Source organism: Mobula birostris, chromosome 3 (genome assembly GCF_030028105.1).
Source record: "Mobula birostris isolate sMobBir1 chromosome 3, sMobBir1.hap1, whole genome shotgun sequence".
Classification (NCBI taxonomy): Eukaryota; Metazoa; Chordata; class Chondrichthyes; order Myliobatiformes; family Myliobatidae; genus Mobula; species Mobula birostris.
The window spans coordinates 79,890,997-79,908,581 of record NC_092372.1 but is presented as its reverse complement, the minus strand read 5'-3'; the positions used below and the strand labels follow the sequence as shown (position 1 = coordinate 79,908,581).

At 36.1% G+C, this 17,585-nt stretch overlaps 1 protein-coding gene across 2 annotated transcripts in view; it reads left to right on the top strand.

The window, feature by feature from the left end:
- tbc1d19 (TBC1 domain family, member 19) overlaps window positions 1-17,585 on the top strand; it is a 164,572-nt gene that overhangs the window by 68,599 nt on the left and 78,388 nt on the right. The window lies entirely within an intron of this gene.

Here is a 17,585-nt window from a genome sequence, read left to right as displayed (position 1 = left end):
TTGTGTAGTTTTTTTTTATCAAAAAGGTGACCTGTCTTATCATCAAAAAGTTTGATCCATCTGGCCATATTCTCAGGAGCACCTGCATGTGTTTTTGATCATCTGAAATATAAATAATTGATTTAACTTTGTGGGGGAAAAGAAAGTTAAACAAGTTCAAGGTTACATTAGCTACTTGTATTTAAATTTTATCGACGACATATCAGGCAGATTTTTTTGAAATACGTTTTTTTGCTATTTATTTTCTTTGGATTTTCAGATACTTTTTCTGCAGCTGCTCCAAAGAACTAAAAATGACAGGAGCATTAAATGTCATGCTCTTTTAAATAATGCTGAACACTCAGGATTAAAGAAAGAATATTAAAGTTCATCAATATAATTGAAGAACATCAATATAATGGAAATGGCATACCAAAATATTTGGTAAAAATTATTTTTAATAGGGTGCATCTCTTCTTTCAGTTAGTCCTGACGAAGGGTCTTGGCCTGAAATGTCGACGCTGCCTCTTCCTATAGATGCTGCCTGGCCTGCTGCGTTCCACCAGCATTTTGTGTGTGTGTTGCTTGAATTTCTAGCTTCTGCAGATTTCCTCGTGTTTGCGTTTGTAAATTTATCCCATGCATAGGGACATAATTCCATGCTCCTCGTTAGGTTTGCTTGGATAAAAGAGAAAAGACCAATTAAATTGCAAAATACAGATTAAAGATGATTTAACAAACTTCTCACCATAAAGATACGATTGCATTAGGCTAGAATCTACTGTAAGTGTACTTGTCTGGGTCAACAAACTGTCTGTAAACGCCCTCTACAGGATCTCTGGGAACTTTTAAGCAATGCTCTAAATTATTTCAAAGAACTGCTGACATATGATTTCCTGCATCTTTAGAATCTTGAGCAACATGTACAAAATGTTGGAAGAACTCTGCAGTTGATGTTTTGGGCCGAGACCTTTCATCAGGACTGATGAAAGAATTGTTAACAGTGCACTTTTTAACTAGGAAGAGCAAGTTAGTCTGTCAAATCTGTTACTAAAAGTGAAGTAGAAAGTTAAAAAAGATCAGAAGGAATTTTGTATTTTGCTTCACATTTTTAAATATAATTGGCATGAGTTTTTATTTCAGTAATAAAATCATACAACATTGGAATACCTCTTTTAGACCACACTGTCCATATTAACTGTGATGTCTTTCTACTGTACTAAATCATTAATAAAGCATAAAAAGAATCTGTCCCAACACCAACCCCTGCGGAACTCCACTAGTCACTGGCAGCCAACCAGAAAAGGATCCTTTTATTCCCACTCGCTGTCTCCTACCAACCAGCCAATACTCTAGCCATGCCAGTAATTTTCCTGTAATATGATGGCCTCTTAACTTGGTAAGCAGCCTCATGTGTGGCACCTTGTCAAAGGCCTTCTGAAAGTTCAAATATTCAACATTCACTGTATTCCTTTATCTATCCTACGTGTAATCCCCTCAAAGAATTCCAACAGGTTCATTGGGCAAGGTTGTCCCTTAAGGAAACCATGCTGACTTTGTCCTATCTTGTTCCGTGTCACCAATTACTCCATAACCTCATCCTTAGCAGCTGACTCCAACATCTTCTCAACCACTAACATCGGGCTAACTGGTCTATAAGTTCCTTTGCTGCCTTCCTCCTTTCTTAAAGAGTGAGTGATATTTGCATTTTTCCAGTCCTCTGGCACCATGCCAGAATTCAAAGATTTTTGAAAGACCATTGCTAATGCCTCCACAATCTCTAATGCTACCTCTTTCAGAACCTTAGGGTGCAGTTCCTCTGGTCCGGGTTACTTATGTCCCTTTAGGTCTTTCAGCTTTTTGAGCATTTCCTCCCTTGTAATAGTAACTGCACTCACTTCCCTTCTCTCATAACGTTCAACATCTGGCACACTGTTAGTGTCTTCCACAGTGAAGACTGATGCAAAATACTCAAATAGTTCATCTGCCAACCCCTTGTCCCCTGTTATTATTTCTTCAGCCTCATTTTCTAGTGGTCCTATATCCACTCTCATCTCTATTTTTTACATAGTTGAAAAAGCTTTTACTATCCACTTTGATATTGATTGCTAGCTTGCTTTCATGTTTTCGCTCCTAATGATTCTTTTTGTTGCTCTCTATAGGTTTTTAAAAGCTTCCCAATCCTCTGTCCTCCCACTAATTTTTGCTTTGTTGTATGCCTTTTGCTTTTATATTAGCTTTGACTTCCCTTGTCAGTCACGGTTTTATTATTTTGCCATTTGAGTATTTCTTTGTTTTTAGAATACATCTATCCTGCACCTTCCTCATTTTCCCCAGAAACTCACACCATTGCTGCTCTGCTGTCATCCCTGTCAGTATCTCCTTCCAATTTACTTTGGCCAACTCCTCTCTCATACCTACATTAGAATTTACTTTCTCCCTATCAGATTTCAAGTTGAACTCAATCATATTATGATCACTGTCTCCTAAGGGTTCCTTTACCTTAAGCTCCCTAATCACCTCTGGTTCATTACATAACATCCAATCGAGTATAGTTAATTCCCTAGTAGGCTCAATGACAAACGGCTCTAAAAAGCCATCTCGTAGGCATTCAACAAAGTCACTCTCTTGAAATCCATTTCCAACTACTATTGTTCCTCTATTGGGTTATCCCCAACCTTCTTAATGATAGGGAAAACAAACTCATTCAATCTAATCACTCCCCGTAGCCAATGACTTCCAAACCAGGCCACATCCTGGTGAATTACCTTCGCCCTCTCTCCTGCACAATCATATCCTTTCTAACAGTGTGGTGATCACAACCGCACACAATATTCCCAAGTGTGATCTGATTAGTGCTTTGTGAAGTATTTACCCTTTTTACATGTGTTGCCACTTGTAAAGAATTATGCACTTATACCTTGAGGAGTCTCTTTTTAAAAATATTTCCTGGCATCCTACCAGTTACTGGATATGCGCTGCCCCTAATTGACTTTCCATAAGACATTGGAGCAGAACTAGGGCATTTGACCCATCAAGTTTGCTCTGCCAATTCCAGCATTGTTGATCTATTATCCCTTGCAACCCTATTCTCCAGCCACCTTCCTATAACCTTTGACAGCCTGACTAAGCAAGAACCTATTGACATTAACTTTAAGTATACTCAATGACACGGCCTCCACAGCTGTCCACAACAATGAAGTCCCCAGATTCACCACCCTCTGGCTAAAGAAATACCTTCTTATCTCTGTTCTAAATGGATGTTCCTTTTCTGAGGCTGTGCCCTCTGGTCCTAGGCTCACTGACTGTAGGAAACATCCTCTCTATATTTCAATATTTGATAGGTTTCAATGAGATCTGCCCTCATTCTTCTAAACTGCAAGTACAGGCCCAGCGCCATCAAATTCCTCATACAGTATGTTAATCCTTTCATTCCCAGAATCATTCTTATTAACCTCCTGTGGGCCCTCTCCAATGCCAACACATTATCTAAGAAAAGATGTGCACAGAACTGCTTATAATACTCCAAGTGTGGTCTGATGAACGCCTTACTAAAGCCTCAGCATCACAGCCTTGCTCTAGTATTCCAGTGCCCTTGAAATGAATGTTGACATTGCATTTTCCTTCCTTACCATAATGCATCAGTATTAAATCCCATCTGCCAAAGCTCTGCCCAACTTTCCACCTGATCTAAACCCTGTTGTAGCCATAGTCAACGTTCCTCACTAATCACATTACCAATTTTTTTGTCATCCACAGGCTTATTAATCATGCCTTCTACTTTAGCATCCAAGTCATTGATATATACAGTATATCACAAATAACAAAAATTCCAACACCAATCCTTAAATATAAATACAAATTTAATTTTATTCATTGTGTTAATATCATGAAAAATGCTAGAGAGCTAGTAATGGGGAACAAAGATAGGCAGGTAAACACAGTAAGTGTTTTACATCAGTCTTCACTGTGAAAAATGCCAGAAATTCAAGACAGTTAGGAGGCAGAATTGAGTGTAGTCATTATTAATAGAGAGAAGTTGCCTGGGAAGCTAAGAAGTCTGAAGGTATTTAAGTCATCTGGACCAGACGGCCTATACCACAGGGTTCTGAAAGAGATGGCTGAAGAGATTGTGGAGGCATTAGTAAGCGATCTTTCAAGAATCATTAGATTCTGGAATGATTCTGGAGGGCTGGAAGATGGCAAATGTCACTCCACTTTGTAAAAAGGGAGAAAGGAAAAACACATGAAATTATAGGTCAATTAGCGTGACCAGGGGTTGGGATGATGTTGGAGTCCATTATTAACGATTAAGTTTCAGGAAACTTGAAAACACATGATAAAATAGGCTGAAGTCAGTGTGATTTCCTCAAGGGGAATTCTTGCCTGACAAATCTTATGGAATTCTTTGAGAAAGTAACAGATAGTATTGATGAAAGAGAGTTAATAGATGTTGTTTACTTGGATTTTCAGAAGATCTTTGATAAGGTGCTATACACGAGGCTGCTAAACAAGATGGAAGCCCATGGTATTACAGGAAAAATACTAGGATCGCCAGAAGATTGGCTGACTGGCAGAAGGCAAAGAGTGCAAATAAAGGGGTCTTTTCTGATGGGCTGCCAGTGACTAGTGGTGTTCTTCGGGGGTTAGTGTTGGGCCCATTTCTTTTTACGTTATGCATTAATGATCTGAATGATGTTACTGATGGCTTTGGGGCCAAGTTTTTGGATGATACAAAAATGACGAAGCAGGGATTCTGGAGAAGGACTTGAACAGATTAGAAAAATGAGCAAAGAAGTGGCAGATGGAATGCAATTTAGGGAAGTGTATGGCAATACATTTTGGTAGGAACAGAGGAATAGACTATTTTCTAAAAGGGGAGTGAATTTTGAAATCAGAGGTGCAAAGGGACCTTGGAGCACTCATGTAGGATTACCTAAAGGTTAACTTGCAGGTTGAGTTAGTATAAGGAAGGCAAATGCAATATTAGCATTCCTTTTGAAAGCGACGATGTAATGCTGAGGCTTAATAAGGCATTGGTGTATTGTGAGCAGTTTGGCCTCCTTCTTTCAAGATGGTTGTGCTGACATTGGAGAGGTTTCAGAGGAGATTAATCCTGGGAATGGAAGGAGTAACTTATGAGGAGTGTCTAATAGCTCTGGGCCTGTACTTGTGGAGTTCAAAAGATGACTGTCATCAAACTTGATGGATATTGAAAAGTCTAGTGAGAGTGGTCATGGAGAGGATGTTTCCCATACTGGGACACTGTAGGACCGGAGGGCACAGCCTCAGAATAGAAGGATGTTACTTCAGAACAGAGATGAGGAGGAACTTTTTTTAACCAGAGAGCCATGAATCTGTGGAATTCATTGTCACAGATGGCTGTAAAAGACAAGTCCTTAGGTATATTTAAAGTAGAGGCTAATATGTTCTTGATTAGTAAGGGTATCAAAGGCTACAGGGGGGGAAAAAAGCTAAAGAATGGTATTGAGAGAAAATACAGTGCCTTGAATAGGTATTCAGCTTCCACGACTATTTTCACATTTTACTGTCTCATTTTCTAAACTTAAAATATATTGAAGTAGGATTTTTGAGCTAATCTACAAAACATTGTGCATCATGTCACATCAAAAGAAAAATTCCGAAACCTATCAACAATTTAGCAAAAATTAAAAATCAAAATTGTGAGGCTGGAAAAATATTCAACTCCTTCATAATTACTATGCTAACCCCTCAGGATGCAATATACTATTACCTTACCTACTCACCCAATTTGTTGATATAGAAAATTGTAGGATCAATGAATTCATAAGAATGAACATCCCCTCTCTCTGTAAGGTCCAGCAGTATGGTAGATTTTCAATAGACAAAAGCTAATTGAAGATGAGCATTCAAGACAAGGTTAGGGAAATGATAATAGAGAAGCACAAATCTGGTGAAGGATACAACGAGATCCTACTGGCTGTTGATGGAGTAGCAGCACCTTTATAGGTGCTCCTACTCTTTTTTAAATTACTGCTTCCAACTTGTTTCGAAAACTTACTTTTAAACGCAATATTGCTTTATGATGAGCCGTGTTAAAGCTACTAAAAAAAGAAGAGGACCCTCCAGTAACTTTAGAATCTATTAAGGTGACACTTCCGAAACACAAAAATGAACTTTCGGAGGAGTTACAGCAACTCAACGCTGAATTTAAACGGATGGATGGCAAATTGGATTCTATTCAAAAAAACTTTAAGTGAACATGATAAACGGATAAAAGAGAACGAAGACATTTTGACGACGTTCGACGTGAAGATTGAACACCTGGAACAGATCTGTGATAAACAGTTAAAGATTAATGAAACATTAACACAGAAGACTATCGACTTAGAAAAGAGAAACAGAAGAAATAATTTACATATTCTGGGTTTTAAAGAGTCATTGGAAGGCAATCAGCCGTTAGAATTTTTTGCAAACCTTTTGGCTAATTTATTTCTGAATATTTTAAAATCCCCACCTAAAATAGACCGAGCTCACAGATCACCTGTACCAAGACCTCCTCTGGGAGGATGACCCTGCTCAGTGATAATTTGTCTTCACGACTTTCAAACAAAGGAACTTTTAATTCGTGAATCTCGTCGGAAAGGTATGATTGATTATGAAGACCAGAAGTTCAGAATTGTGGAAGATTTTTCACCCGAGGTATTGAATAAATGTTTCAAGTTTAAAAAAGTCATGTCTGAGCGTATAATAAAGTTCTTAAATCCTCTCTTCATTACCCCGCTCGCCTTAGAATCATTTTGAAAAATGGTTCTCGGAGATGGTTTCGTTTGACCGAAGAGGTGCAGGATTTCTTGAGTGCTGAATCAATTTCAGAAGTTTAACTGTTCAATAACTCTTAACACAAATTTATGTTGCATCTGCCTGATGGATCCTTTTTTTTTAGAATCAGCAGTCTAACTGTTCATTACTTTCTTTTATGAACAATTTTTTTAACTTTTGGTATACCTTCATATCAAATTTTTTTTGTACTTGTTTAGAAAATTAAGGATTTAATATTAGTAAGTTTTCTTTAAGTTAATACTTTCTAGGTTAATATGTTTTGAACTTTCATATTTCTTTCTAATATTTTTATACTATAATTTTTGAGGTTTTTTAAAATACATTTAATTTTGCTCTGTCTTTTTGTTGTGTCTTGTTGGAAAGCAGGTTTGCCTTGAAAATTTTTTTTTGGAGCTCAGCCAGTAGATTGTTTTGGGAGGGTGGTAGGTTTAGCTGTTGACTGCTCTTTGGTTGATTTTTTCTCTTTGGGCGGGGGGGGTGGGGGTGGTTTTCTTTTTTTCTATCAGCTGTTGGCTCTCTTAGCTTCATTTGTTGCTTGGTTACTTTTTCCTAAAGCTCATTGTTTGGATTTAATATATCTTCCAGCGGTTTTTACTCAAATATCTCCTTCAAGCAATATTTAAAATGGACCATATTTTTAATTTACTTCGTTTTAATGTGAAAGGATTAAACCATCCTGTGAAATGTAATAAGGTATTTAATTATATTAAGAAATTGAATGTCTCAATTTTTTTTTCAAGAAACACATGTTCGTAAATGTGATAATTTACGTCTTTTCAGCCGTTGGGTTTACCTTCCCATTCCTCCTTTCAGGCTAAGGCAAGAGGAGTTGCAATTCTTATAGACAGTTCAGTTTCTTTCCTTCAACATAATATAGTGTCTGATACCAATGGGCGTTTTGTTATAGTCTCAGGGAAATTAGATAATAAATTAATGGTTTTTGCTAATTTGCATGCCCTGAATATAGATGATCCAGGGTCTTTTGAACATTTTTTTTCGCTTTTACCAGATTTAAGTTTATATTCTTTGGTTTTAGGAGGAGACTTCAACTGTGGTTTAGATCCTGTTTTAGATCGTTCTTCTTCTAAACAATTGACGTAGTAGATCTGCCTCCTTTATCCAATCTTTTCTAATGAAATATATTGTTGATGTTTGCCAATTTTTGTATTCAACAGATAAAGAGTACTCATTTTTTTCTCATGTTCATCATACGTATTCCAGGATTGATTTTTTTTTTTGTTGATACCCAATTGGTTCCATTAGTTCGATCCTGTGAGTATAAAGAAATTGCTGTTTCAGATCATGCTCCTGTATTTTTATCTTTAAATCTTCCGGGTAGCTCCCAAATAAACAGTTCTGGCGTTTTAATCCAACTTTGTTATCAGATAAAATTTTAAAAAAATTTTTGGAGAGACAAATTATTCTTTTTTTGGAGAGAATATGCTAGAAGAGACTTCTAGTCTTATTTTATGGGATGCTTTTAAGGCTTATATTAGAGGTCAAATTATTTCTTTTACCGCAAGTGTTAAGAAAAAACTAATAAGGAGAGAATTGAATTAGTTGAAACAATTAGACCAAAACTATGCTTTGGCTCCAGATCCCATTTTATATAAAAGATGTGCTGAAATTAAAACTAAAAACGATCTGCTCTTAACTTATCCAATTGAAATGCAACTTTTAAAAGATAAAAGTCAGTTTTATGTTCGTGGAAATAAAACGGGTAAACTATTAGCTAATCAATTAAAGACCTTTATAGTTGAACATCAAATTAAAGAATTTGTAAAGCTAATGGTGATAAAACATCTGATCATTTAGAAATAAACGATGCTTTCAGAGAATTCTACTCTAAACTTTATAGTTCTGATCTTCCTAAAGATAATACTCTAATGAATAATTTTTTAGATCGATTAAACATTCCTACACTTTCTGATGATATTTGAAAATTGTTGGATCAATCTATTTCCTATGAGGAAATTGCTGAGGTTGTTCAGTCTTTGTACCCGGGGGAGGCTGCGGGTCCTGATGGATTTTCTGGAGAGTTTTATAAGGCTTTTCCTCTTTGCTTATACTTCGTTTATATTCAGTCCTTTCCGACTCAAATTGGGTAAGTTGCCACAATCTTTTTATGAAGCCTCTATTTCGCTTATTCTTAAAAAGAATAAGGACCCAATTGAATGCTCTTCTTATAGACCTATTTCCTTACTTAATGTTGATACTAAAATTTTATCTAAACTTGTGGCCCGTAGGATTGAAAATGTTTTGCCATCTATTATCTCTGATGATCAGACTGGATTTATCAAAAATCGATACTCCCACTTTAATATTCGTTGTATATTGAATGTTATTTATTCTCCTTCTAAAGAGATTTCGGAATGTGTGATATCCTTAGATGCTGAGAAAGCCTTTGATCAGGTTGAATGGAATTGTTTATTTAAAACTTTAGAAAAATTTAACTTTGGGCCCAATTTTATTCAATAGATTAAATTACTTTACTTATCTCCCTCTGGTCAGGTTCTTGCTGACTCTCAGTACTTTAAACCATTTAAACTTTATCGCGGAACTAGACAAGGTTGTCCCTTGAGTCCTTTGCTTTTTGATTTGAGCTTATAACCTTTGGCTATTGCTTTCCGGGAGTCTAATGATATCACTGGTATTTTAAGGAGGGGTATTACCCACAAAGTTTCACTTTATGCTGATGACCTTTTGCTCTACATTTCTAATGTGGAGACTCCTTTACCTTCTCTACTTTCTTTACTTTCCTGCTTTAGTCAGTTTTCTGGATATAAATTTAACTTTCATAAGAGTGCACGTTTTCCTTTGAATAATTTGGTATTAGTTAATACTAACCTTCCTTTTAAAATTGTAAGAAATTAATTTACTTATTTGGATGTAACAAATACTAGGAATTATAAATTCCTTTTTAAAGAAAAGTTTTTTACCCTTCTGAATTATGTTAAGAAGGCACTTTCAAATTGGTCACCCCTCTCTTTATCGTTGATTGGCCGAATCAATTCCATTAAAATGAATATTTTGCCTAAATTTTTATATTTATTTAGGCCATACCTGTTTTTAATCCTAAATCCTTTTTTGATTCTTTGGATTCTGCTATGTCTTATATATGGAAAAATAAAATTTCTCAATTAAATAAAGTTCATCTTCGAAAAATTAAAAAGAATGGAGGTTTACCCTTACCCGGTTTTAGGTTTTATTACTGGGCAGTCAATATACGGAATTTTACGTTTTGGTTATATTATATTAATCGAGAGGACTGTCCGGTCTGGGTTTCTTTAGAAGCTAACTCTGTTAATAATTTCTCTATCATTTCTCTTCCTGGATCCTCAATTCCTTTATCTTTAAGTAATTTAACTGATAATTTTGTAGATAAACACACTTTGAGGATTTGGGTACAATTTAGAAAATATTTTGGTTTATTGAGTTTTTCACTTTCTAGTCCCATTTTCTTCTAATTTTTTTTAAACCTTCTATGTCTGATGTAGTTTTTAAAGAGTGGAATAGATTGGGTATTAAATGTTTTCATGATTTGTTTGTTGGAGATAGTTTCTCTTCATTTGAACAATTGTCAGTTAAGTATAGCCTACCGAGAACTCACTTTATTCGATATTTACAAATTAGAGACTTCTTGCATTCTCAAGTACATACATTTCCTAAAAGTCCAGATAAAAATTTACTTGATATAAATTTTTTATTTGAAACCCTTCCATAATGCATCTATATCTAATATTTATGGTAAGTTGTTGGGAACGCGAAATATTGCTTTAGATAAAATTAAAAATCTTTGGGAACAAGATTTACAGATTTCAATTTCTGAGGACACTTGGAATGAAATTTTGAAATTGGTTAATACTTCTTCATTATGTGCCCGTCATTCCCTTCTACAATTTAAAGTGGTTCATAGAGCCCATATGTCTAAAGGTAAGCTGTCTTGTTTTTATCGGCTATATCTCCCTTTTGTGATAGATGTAATAATGGAGAAGCTTCATTAATCCATATGTTTTGGACTTGTCCGAGTCTTGAAAAACATTGGAAGGAAGTATTTCAAACTTTTTCTGTGCTTTTTAAAGTAAATTTTAAACCTAATTCTTTGACTGCCTTATTTGGTATTGTTGGAGGAAATGATATTATTTTGGAGACACATGATTTGCTTATTTTGGCCTTTATTTCTCTTATAGCCAGGAGGGCATTGTTGCTTAAGTGGAAGGTTGCCACTCCGCCTACTCATACTCATTGGTTACGTGATGTTATGTCTTGCTTAAATTTAGAGAAGATTCGCTGTTCAATTTCTGAACCTAGACAAGATTTTTTAACATTGTGGGGACCTTTTTTGAATTATTTTCAAAATTTTTGATTTGCTATTAAGCACAGATGTTGGCTAATAATATGTTTTACTATATGTTAAGGATTTCTTCCTTTTCTTTTTTTCTAACCTAACAGCTGTTTTTTTTCTGGTAATGGGTTTAGATTTTTTGTATAATAAAATTATCTCTTTTCAATATTATGTTTAAATTTAATTTTATATGGATATGGGGTAATTACACTTTATCTGTGATTTCAATATATTGTAATCTATATATATTATATATCCTATTGTACTCTATTCTTTTATGTAAGAAATTAATAAAAATACTGAAAAAGAAAGGATACAAGACCATCTCAGAGGCACTGAACATGTCTTGGAGCTTGATGCAGTCCATTGTGAAAAAGTGGAAAAATATGAAACCACAGCCACACTGCCTAGGTCAGGCCACACCTCTGACCTTCATTGCTGGAGAAGAATTGCTCTTGTAAGAGAGGCTACTGTGATGCCAACAGTCAGTTTGAATGAGCTGCAGAAGTCAGTGGCTGCAACTGGAGATGAAGTTCATGGCTGTACAATCTCCAAGGTCTTGTGCAAGAAGGCTATTTATGGAGTAGTTGTAAGCAATAAAACTGGCTTAAAAGAAAGCATATCCTTGCCCATAAACACTTTGCAAAGCATCACTTAGAAGATACTATAAGGATGTGGAGAAGGTCTTGTGGTCGGATGAGATTAAGGTGAAACTTTTTGGCCTCAATACTAAGCGGTACATGTGGCATAAATCTATTACTGCACATCAGCCAGATAACATCATCCCTACTGTAAAGTATGGTGAAGGTAATATCATGCTATGGGGATGCTTTTCAGCATCAGGGACTGGAAATCTGGTCAGTATTGATGGGAGGATGAATGCTGCTAAGTACAGAGAGATCCTGGATAAAAACCTGCTAGCCTCTGCCAGAAAGCATAACTGGAGAGAAAATTTGTCTTTCCAAGTTCAAAGCAAATTTATTATCAAAGTACATATACTGTATGTCACTATATACAACCCCGAGGTTCATATTTTATACTCAATAAATTTATGGAATAATAACCATAACAGAATCAATGAAAAGACAGCACCAACTAGGTTGCACCTTTCAGCAGGATGATGACTCAAAGCACTCTGCCAGAGCAACCATGGAGTGGCTTAAAATGAAGAAAATTATTCTCCTTGAGTGGCCCAGTCAAAATTCTGAGCTTATTCTGATCAAAATCCTCCTACAAGACCTCAAGGTCGCTGTCCACGGCCACTCTCTAACTGACTTGGCACAACTTGAGCAATTTTGCAAGTAGGAATGAGCAAATCTTGCTCCATCAAGTTGTTACAAAGCTAATAGAGACTTGTTACAAAGCTAAAAAGACTACTGGCTGTAATAGCTGCAAGAGGTTATTCAACTATGGACTAAGCAAAGGGGAATGAATATTTTTTGAACTGCTGACATTCCAGTTTTTGAATTTTTAGTTTTTCATGCTTTACAATTTTCCCTGTTTTTGGGCTCCACTGTAAAGGGAGAAAAAGGAGCTGTGCTCTAAGAGTAAAAATTCTCAGTTAAATTGATCAAAATCTCTTCTTGTAATACTCATTCAGGTGAGCAAAGGCTTGAGGACTGAATTAATTTTTTTCAAGGTACTGTACATCAGCCATGATTGAATGGCAGAGCAGACTCGATGGGCTAAATTGCCTAATTCTGCTCCAATGTCTTATGGTCTTCTGTTTATTAAATAACTTTGAGGAAAATAAATCACAAACAATTTTATATGTTATCCTCTATATTTATATTTTATGATCAACTTTGTTCTTTTCACATGCCTATGAGTATGGTTATAATCAACTTGCATTCCTTTCCAAATTGAGCAAACTTGCAAAGGGTGCCACAAGCTAGCATACAGTCATTACTTTACTAATCTGATTTTAAATTTCCTGAATTTTGCAATGTTCTTTTCCCTCAATACAAAGTACCTATTGGACAATATTAAAAAACTGCCAGAAGTTTATGAACTAACAATGCTAGAAATTATATTTTTTAATGTTGCAGTAGCCTTCTATCTAATTTTTTATGGATTAATACCTTAAAATAAAATGGATGGAATGTATTTTATATGGACAATAAAGCATTTAAATCGGAGATGGCTAAAGTAAACACTATGTTTAATTTTCATGAACTGATAAATTAAACTTTAAAATTTAAAATTCCTGAAATGATGAAAAGGTTTTGAGTATAACTGTATCAGTAAATAGCTGTAATTCAAGGTGACCAAACTGTTCACTTTAACGGAATTGTTGACACTGTGGTTATGCATTTGTAAAGGTTTAAATTTGAAGAGAGGTCAGTAAGCTGTTAAATATAATTTTTAATATTTCTGTGCTTTGCCCTACCTCACCCAATCTGAATGAGATAGGAGGTGATTTCAGAAACATTGAAATCTGCAATATGGAGCTTTAAATAAAAATCTTTTGTGACAGCTTTCTTTTAACTGGAGTGCTAACATCTCCCTGAATGTTTCACCTGAAGTGATGCTGCACTCTAAACGGCTTGAAAGCTGTTTTACTAGCTGGTTATTTATTATTTTCACATGAGCTGATACTTAAACAAAACACCTGAGTGAAGACAAAATCAATATTTGAAATTGTATCTACTGTATGTACATGGCATCAAGTTGACAAACAAGAGGGCTACCTAATCAGACTTGGCTTTTCAAAAGTCATTAGGCATTAACCACAAATCCACATTGTTTTCTTGAAGATTCTTTCTCAAAGTAGTGAAATGTTGGTCATTGCAGGACTTGCATTAAGGTCAATTATGGTAGTATAGTTAGAGTCCTTGTGCAGGATATCCTAAAGGTTAACCTCCAGGCTGAGTTGGTGGTGAAGAAGGCAAATGCAATGTTGGCATTCATTTCTAGAGGTAGGGAATATAAGAGCAGGGATGTGATGTTGAGGCTCTATAAGGCACTCATGAGACCACACTTGGAGTATTGTGTGCAGTTTTGGGCTCCGTATTTTAGAAAGAATATACTGACGTTGGAGAGGGTTCAGAGAAGATTCACAAGAATGTTTCCAGGAATGAAAGGGTTACCGTATGAGGAACGTCTGGCAACTCTTGGGCTGTATTCCTTGGAGTTCAGGAGAATGAGCGGGGATCTCACGGAAACATTCCAAATGTTAAAAGGCCTGATCAGATTAGATATGGCAAAATTATTTCCCATAGTAGGGGAGTCTAGGACAAGAGAGCACGACTTCAGGATTGAAGGATGTCCTTTTAGAACTGAGATGCAGAGAAACTACTTTCGTTACAGGGTGGTAAATCTGCTCCTATATCTTATAATCTTATGGTCTTTATGTTCTTGGAGTGAACATCATAGAGGAGCCCTCTTGGATCATCAACACCTCCTTAATAGTAGGGAAGGCTCTGTAGTGCCTATACTATCTTAGGAGTTTAAAGGGAGAAACTCTGCCCAAAAACCTGCTGGTAAATGTTTCTTGATCTGTAATTGAGAGCATACTGACCGACTGCATGACAATATGGTACACTAGCTGCAACAAAGATGAACAAAGAAAGTACTTCAGCAAATGAACAGGATGGCACAGAACATCACTGGGACACAATTACCAGATATGGAATCCATCTGCAACTCACAATGTCTATAGCAGGCTAGCAAAACCGTTATGGACTCATCCCACCCCGGTGATCACTTGCTCAATCTCCTACCACCCGGCATAAGATACAGAGACATCTCTGCATGGACATCCGTACTGAAAAGTAGCTTTCTCCCCCCGAGGGCTGTCATGCAACTGAATAATGTCCCATTTCAGAGTTGTTTGCTTTTAATTCAGTTGTACCTTAGATGTCAGTCTAAATAACTCAGATGTTATTTTAAATTTACTCATTGTGTTTTTAGTAACTGAAATGTTAAAAGGCCTGAACAGATTAGATATGGCAAAGTTATTTCCCATGGTATGGAATTCTAGGACAAGAGGGCATGACATCAGGGTTGAAGGACATGCATTTAGAACAGAGATGCGGAGAAATTATTTTAGTCAGAGGGTGGTAAATCTGTGGAATTTGTTGCCACGAGCGGCTGTGGAGGCCAACTCAGTGGGTGCATTTAAGGCAGAGATAGGTTCTTGATTAGCTAGGGCATCAAAGGGTGCGGGGAGTGGGGATGACTGGAATAATTGGATCAGCCTACAATTGAATGGCGGAGCAGACTCGATGGGCCAAATGGCCTACTTCTGCTCCTATATCTTATGGTCTTATATTGGCCTCTATATGCTTTTAATTATGTAACTGAACAGGCCTGGGTAGATTTGCATCTCTAAAGAATTGATTTGTTACTGGAAAAGGTAATGGACTTTTCAGCTGCATGGTAGCCAGATAGTTTTCATATAATTGAATGAATTATATGGTAGCTGCATGAATACTGAAAAGGTTATGACTGCTATGATCAATTTTAATTTCATTCTTCATGACTGATTCAAATATGTGAGCGGTATCTTTTTCATCATCTCATTTCCTTTCAAGTCCAGCTATTGTCTTAAGGAATATACAGTATGTCTTGGTTCTGATGTTGCCTAGAATTACAAAAGTATAAAAGTGCATTTTGTCTGATACTCTTTTTAAATCATGTTTTCTATGATATGAAATAGAAAATAGATGAATTAACAGTTTATCTTTTTAACTCGTAGCAAAACATTGCTTTTGTCATTTATTTATTTTTTAAAAATTGCGAAATTGACATTGGCAATTGCCAATGTAGTTGTGGTTCTGGGAATGTGCAAGATGTATGTAGGTTGATGATTATGTTACTGGACAAATGTTCAGAAACTTGCCCTAATGATTTGTAGATGAGAGTTCAAATCCCAGAGCAACTGCTTAATTTAGCTTTGATTAAATAAAAAGCAAATGTGATTCCTGACTTGCAGGGATGTGGTTGAGCCTTAACTGCCTTCTCAAATGGCCAAGCAAACCACTTATTTCAAGGACTATTAGTAATGTGCAAGAAAAATTGGCATTGCCAGTGAACCCAGTCCTGCAATTGATTGAAAGGTAGTCACCATCAACAAAAGATTAACTGTTTGGACACTTAAGAGTAATCAACAATGAGAAGGAATGTATTTCTGTACTTTATTAACTCTTCTTGAAAGATTGGAGCAACTGGGGTTGTATACTCTGGAATTTAGAAGGATGAGAGGGGATCGGATTGAAACATATAAGATTATTAGGGGATTGGACAAGCTAGAGGCAGGGAACATGTTCCCGATGCTGGGCGAGTCTAGAACCAGAGGCCACAGTTTAAGAATAAGGGGTAGACAATTTAGAACAGAGTTAAGGAAAAACTTTTTCACACGGAGGGTTGTGGTTCTGTGGAATGCTCTGCCTCAGAAGGCAGTGGAGGCCAATTTTCTGGATTCTTTCAAAAAAGAGTTCGGTAGAGCTCTTAAAGATAGCGGAGTGAAGGGATATGGGGAGAAGGCAGCAAAAGGGTACTGATTGTGGATGATCAGCCATGATCACAGTGAATGGTGGTGCTGGCTTGAAGGGCTGAATGGCCTACTCCTGCACCTATTGTCTCTTGTTCATTGTAAAATACAAAAAAACTTACCCATGTTTACAAATTATATTTTCTGGTATATCTAATAATTTTTGCTCTTTTAGTCTGTTTTATTTTATTGAAAGCTATGCAAGCAAATTGAATTTAAATTTAATTTAAACTTGGACTGTGTTTATTTTTATGACACATGAATCCCCAATTTGTGATTTACTGTTTCCCTAAATTTAGTGAGATTGAAACTGTAAAGTCCCTTATAAATATTAGGTTGCAATGTATTAAATTATAGTATTAAAATGTAGCATAAGCAATCCATGAGTTATGGAAGATTAAACTGATGTATTTTGTGTGGTTTCCATGCTTTGGTTGTTTGTTCAATATAAAATCTTTGCTTCAGAATTTTAACAAAGCAATACCTATGATCATTGATCCAGAAATAATTATTCAAAAATAAAAAAATAAACCTGGATTAAAAATTATATTTTATCAGTTGTGCTGAAATATCATACTAACTTGAGAATTGCATTAAGATGAAGAAGAACATGGTTGAGTATTCATGTGAAAGGAGTAGAGAATGTTCTTGGGTATCAGAAGAACCTGCCCATTGACGAAATATGTTGTAGGAGGCAATGGGGCTATAGTTAAGTGTTCCTTGCAGATAATTGCCAAGGAAGTATCTGTAAGATTGTGATTCCACAGTATAGTTATGTCCATTTGGGGAATCCTGTAATTTGGGTAATGCTCATGCTTGTTCTGGCTGAAGGAAACGTAGATGATGTCTGTCTTTGGGTATGGATTTGGGTAATCTCTCTAGTGCAGCAGTGACAAAGGTGAACAGAAGCATTCTGGAGTGACCCTTAGGGAAGGAAGCTGA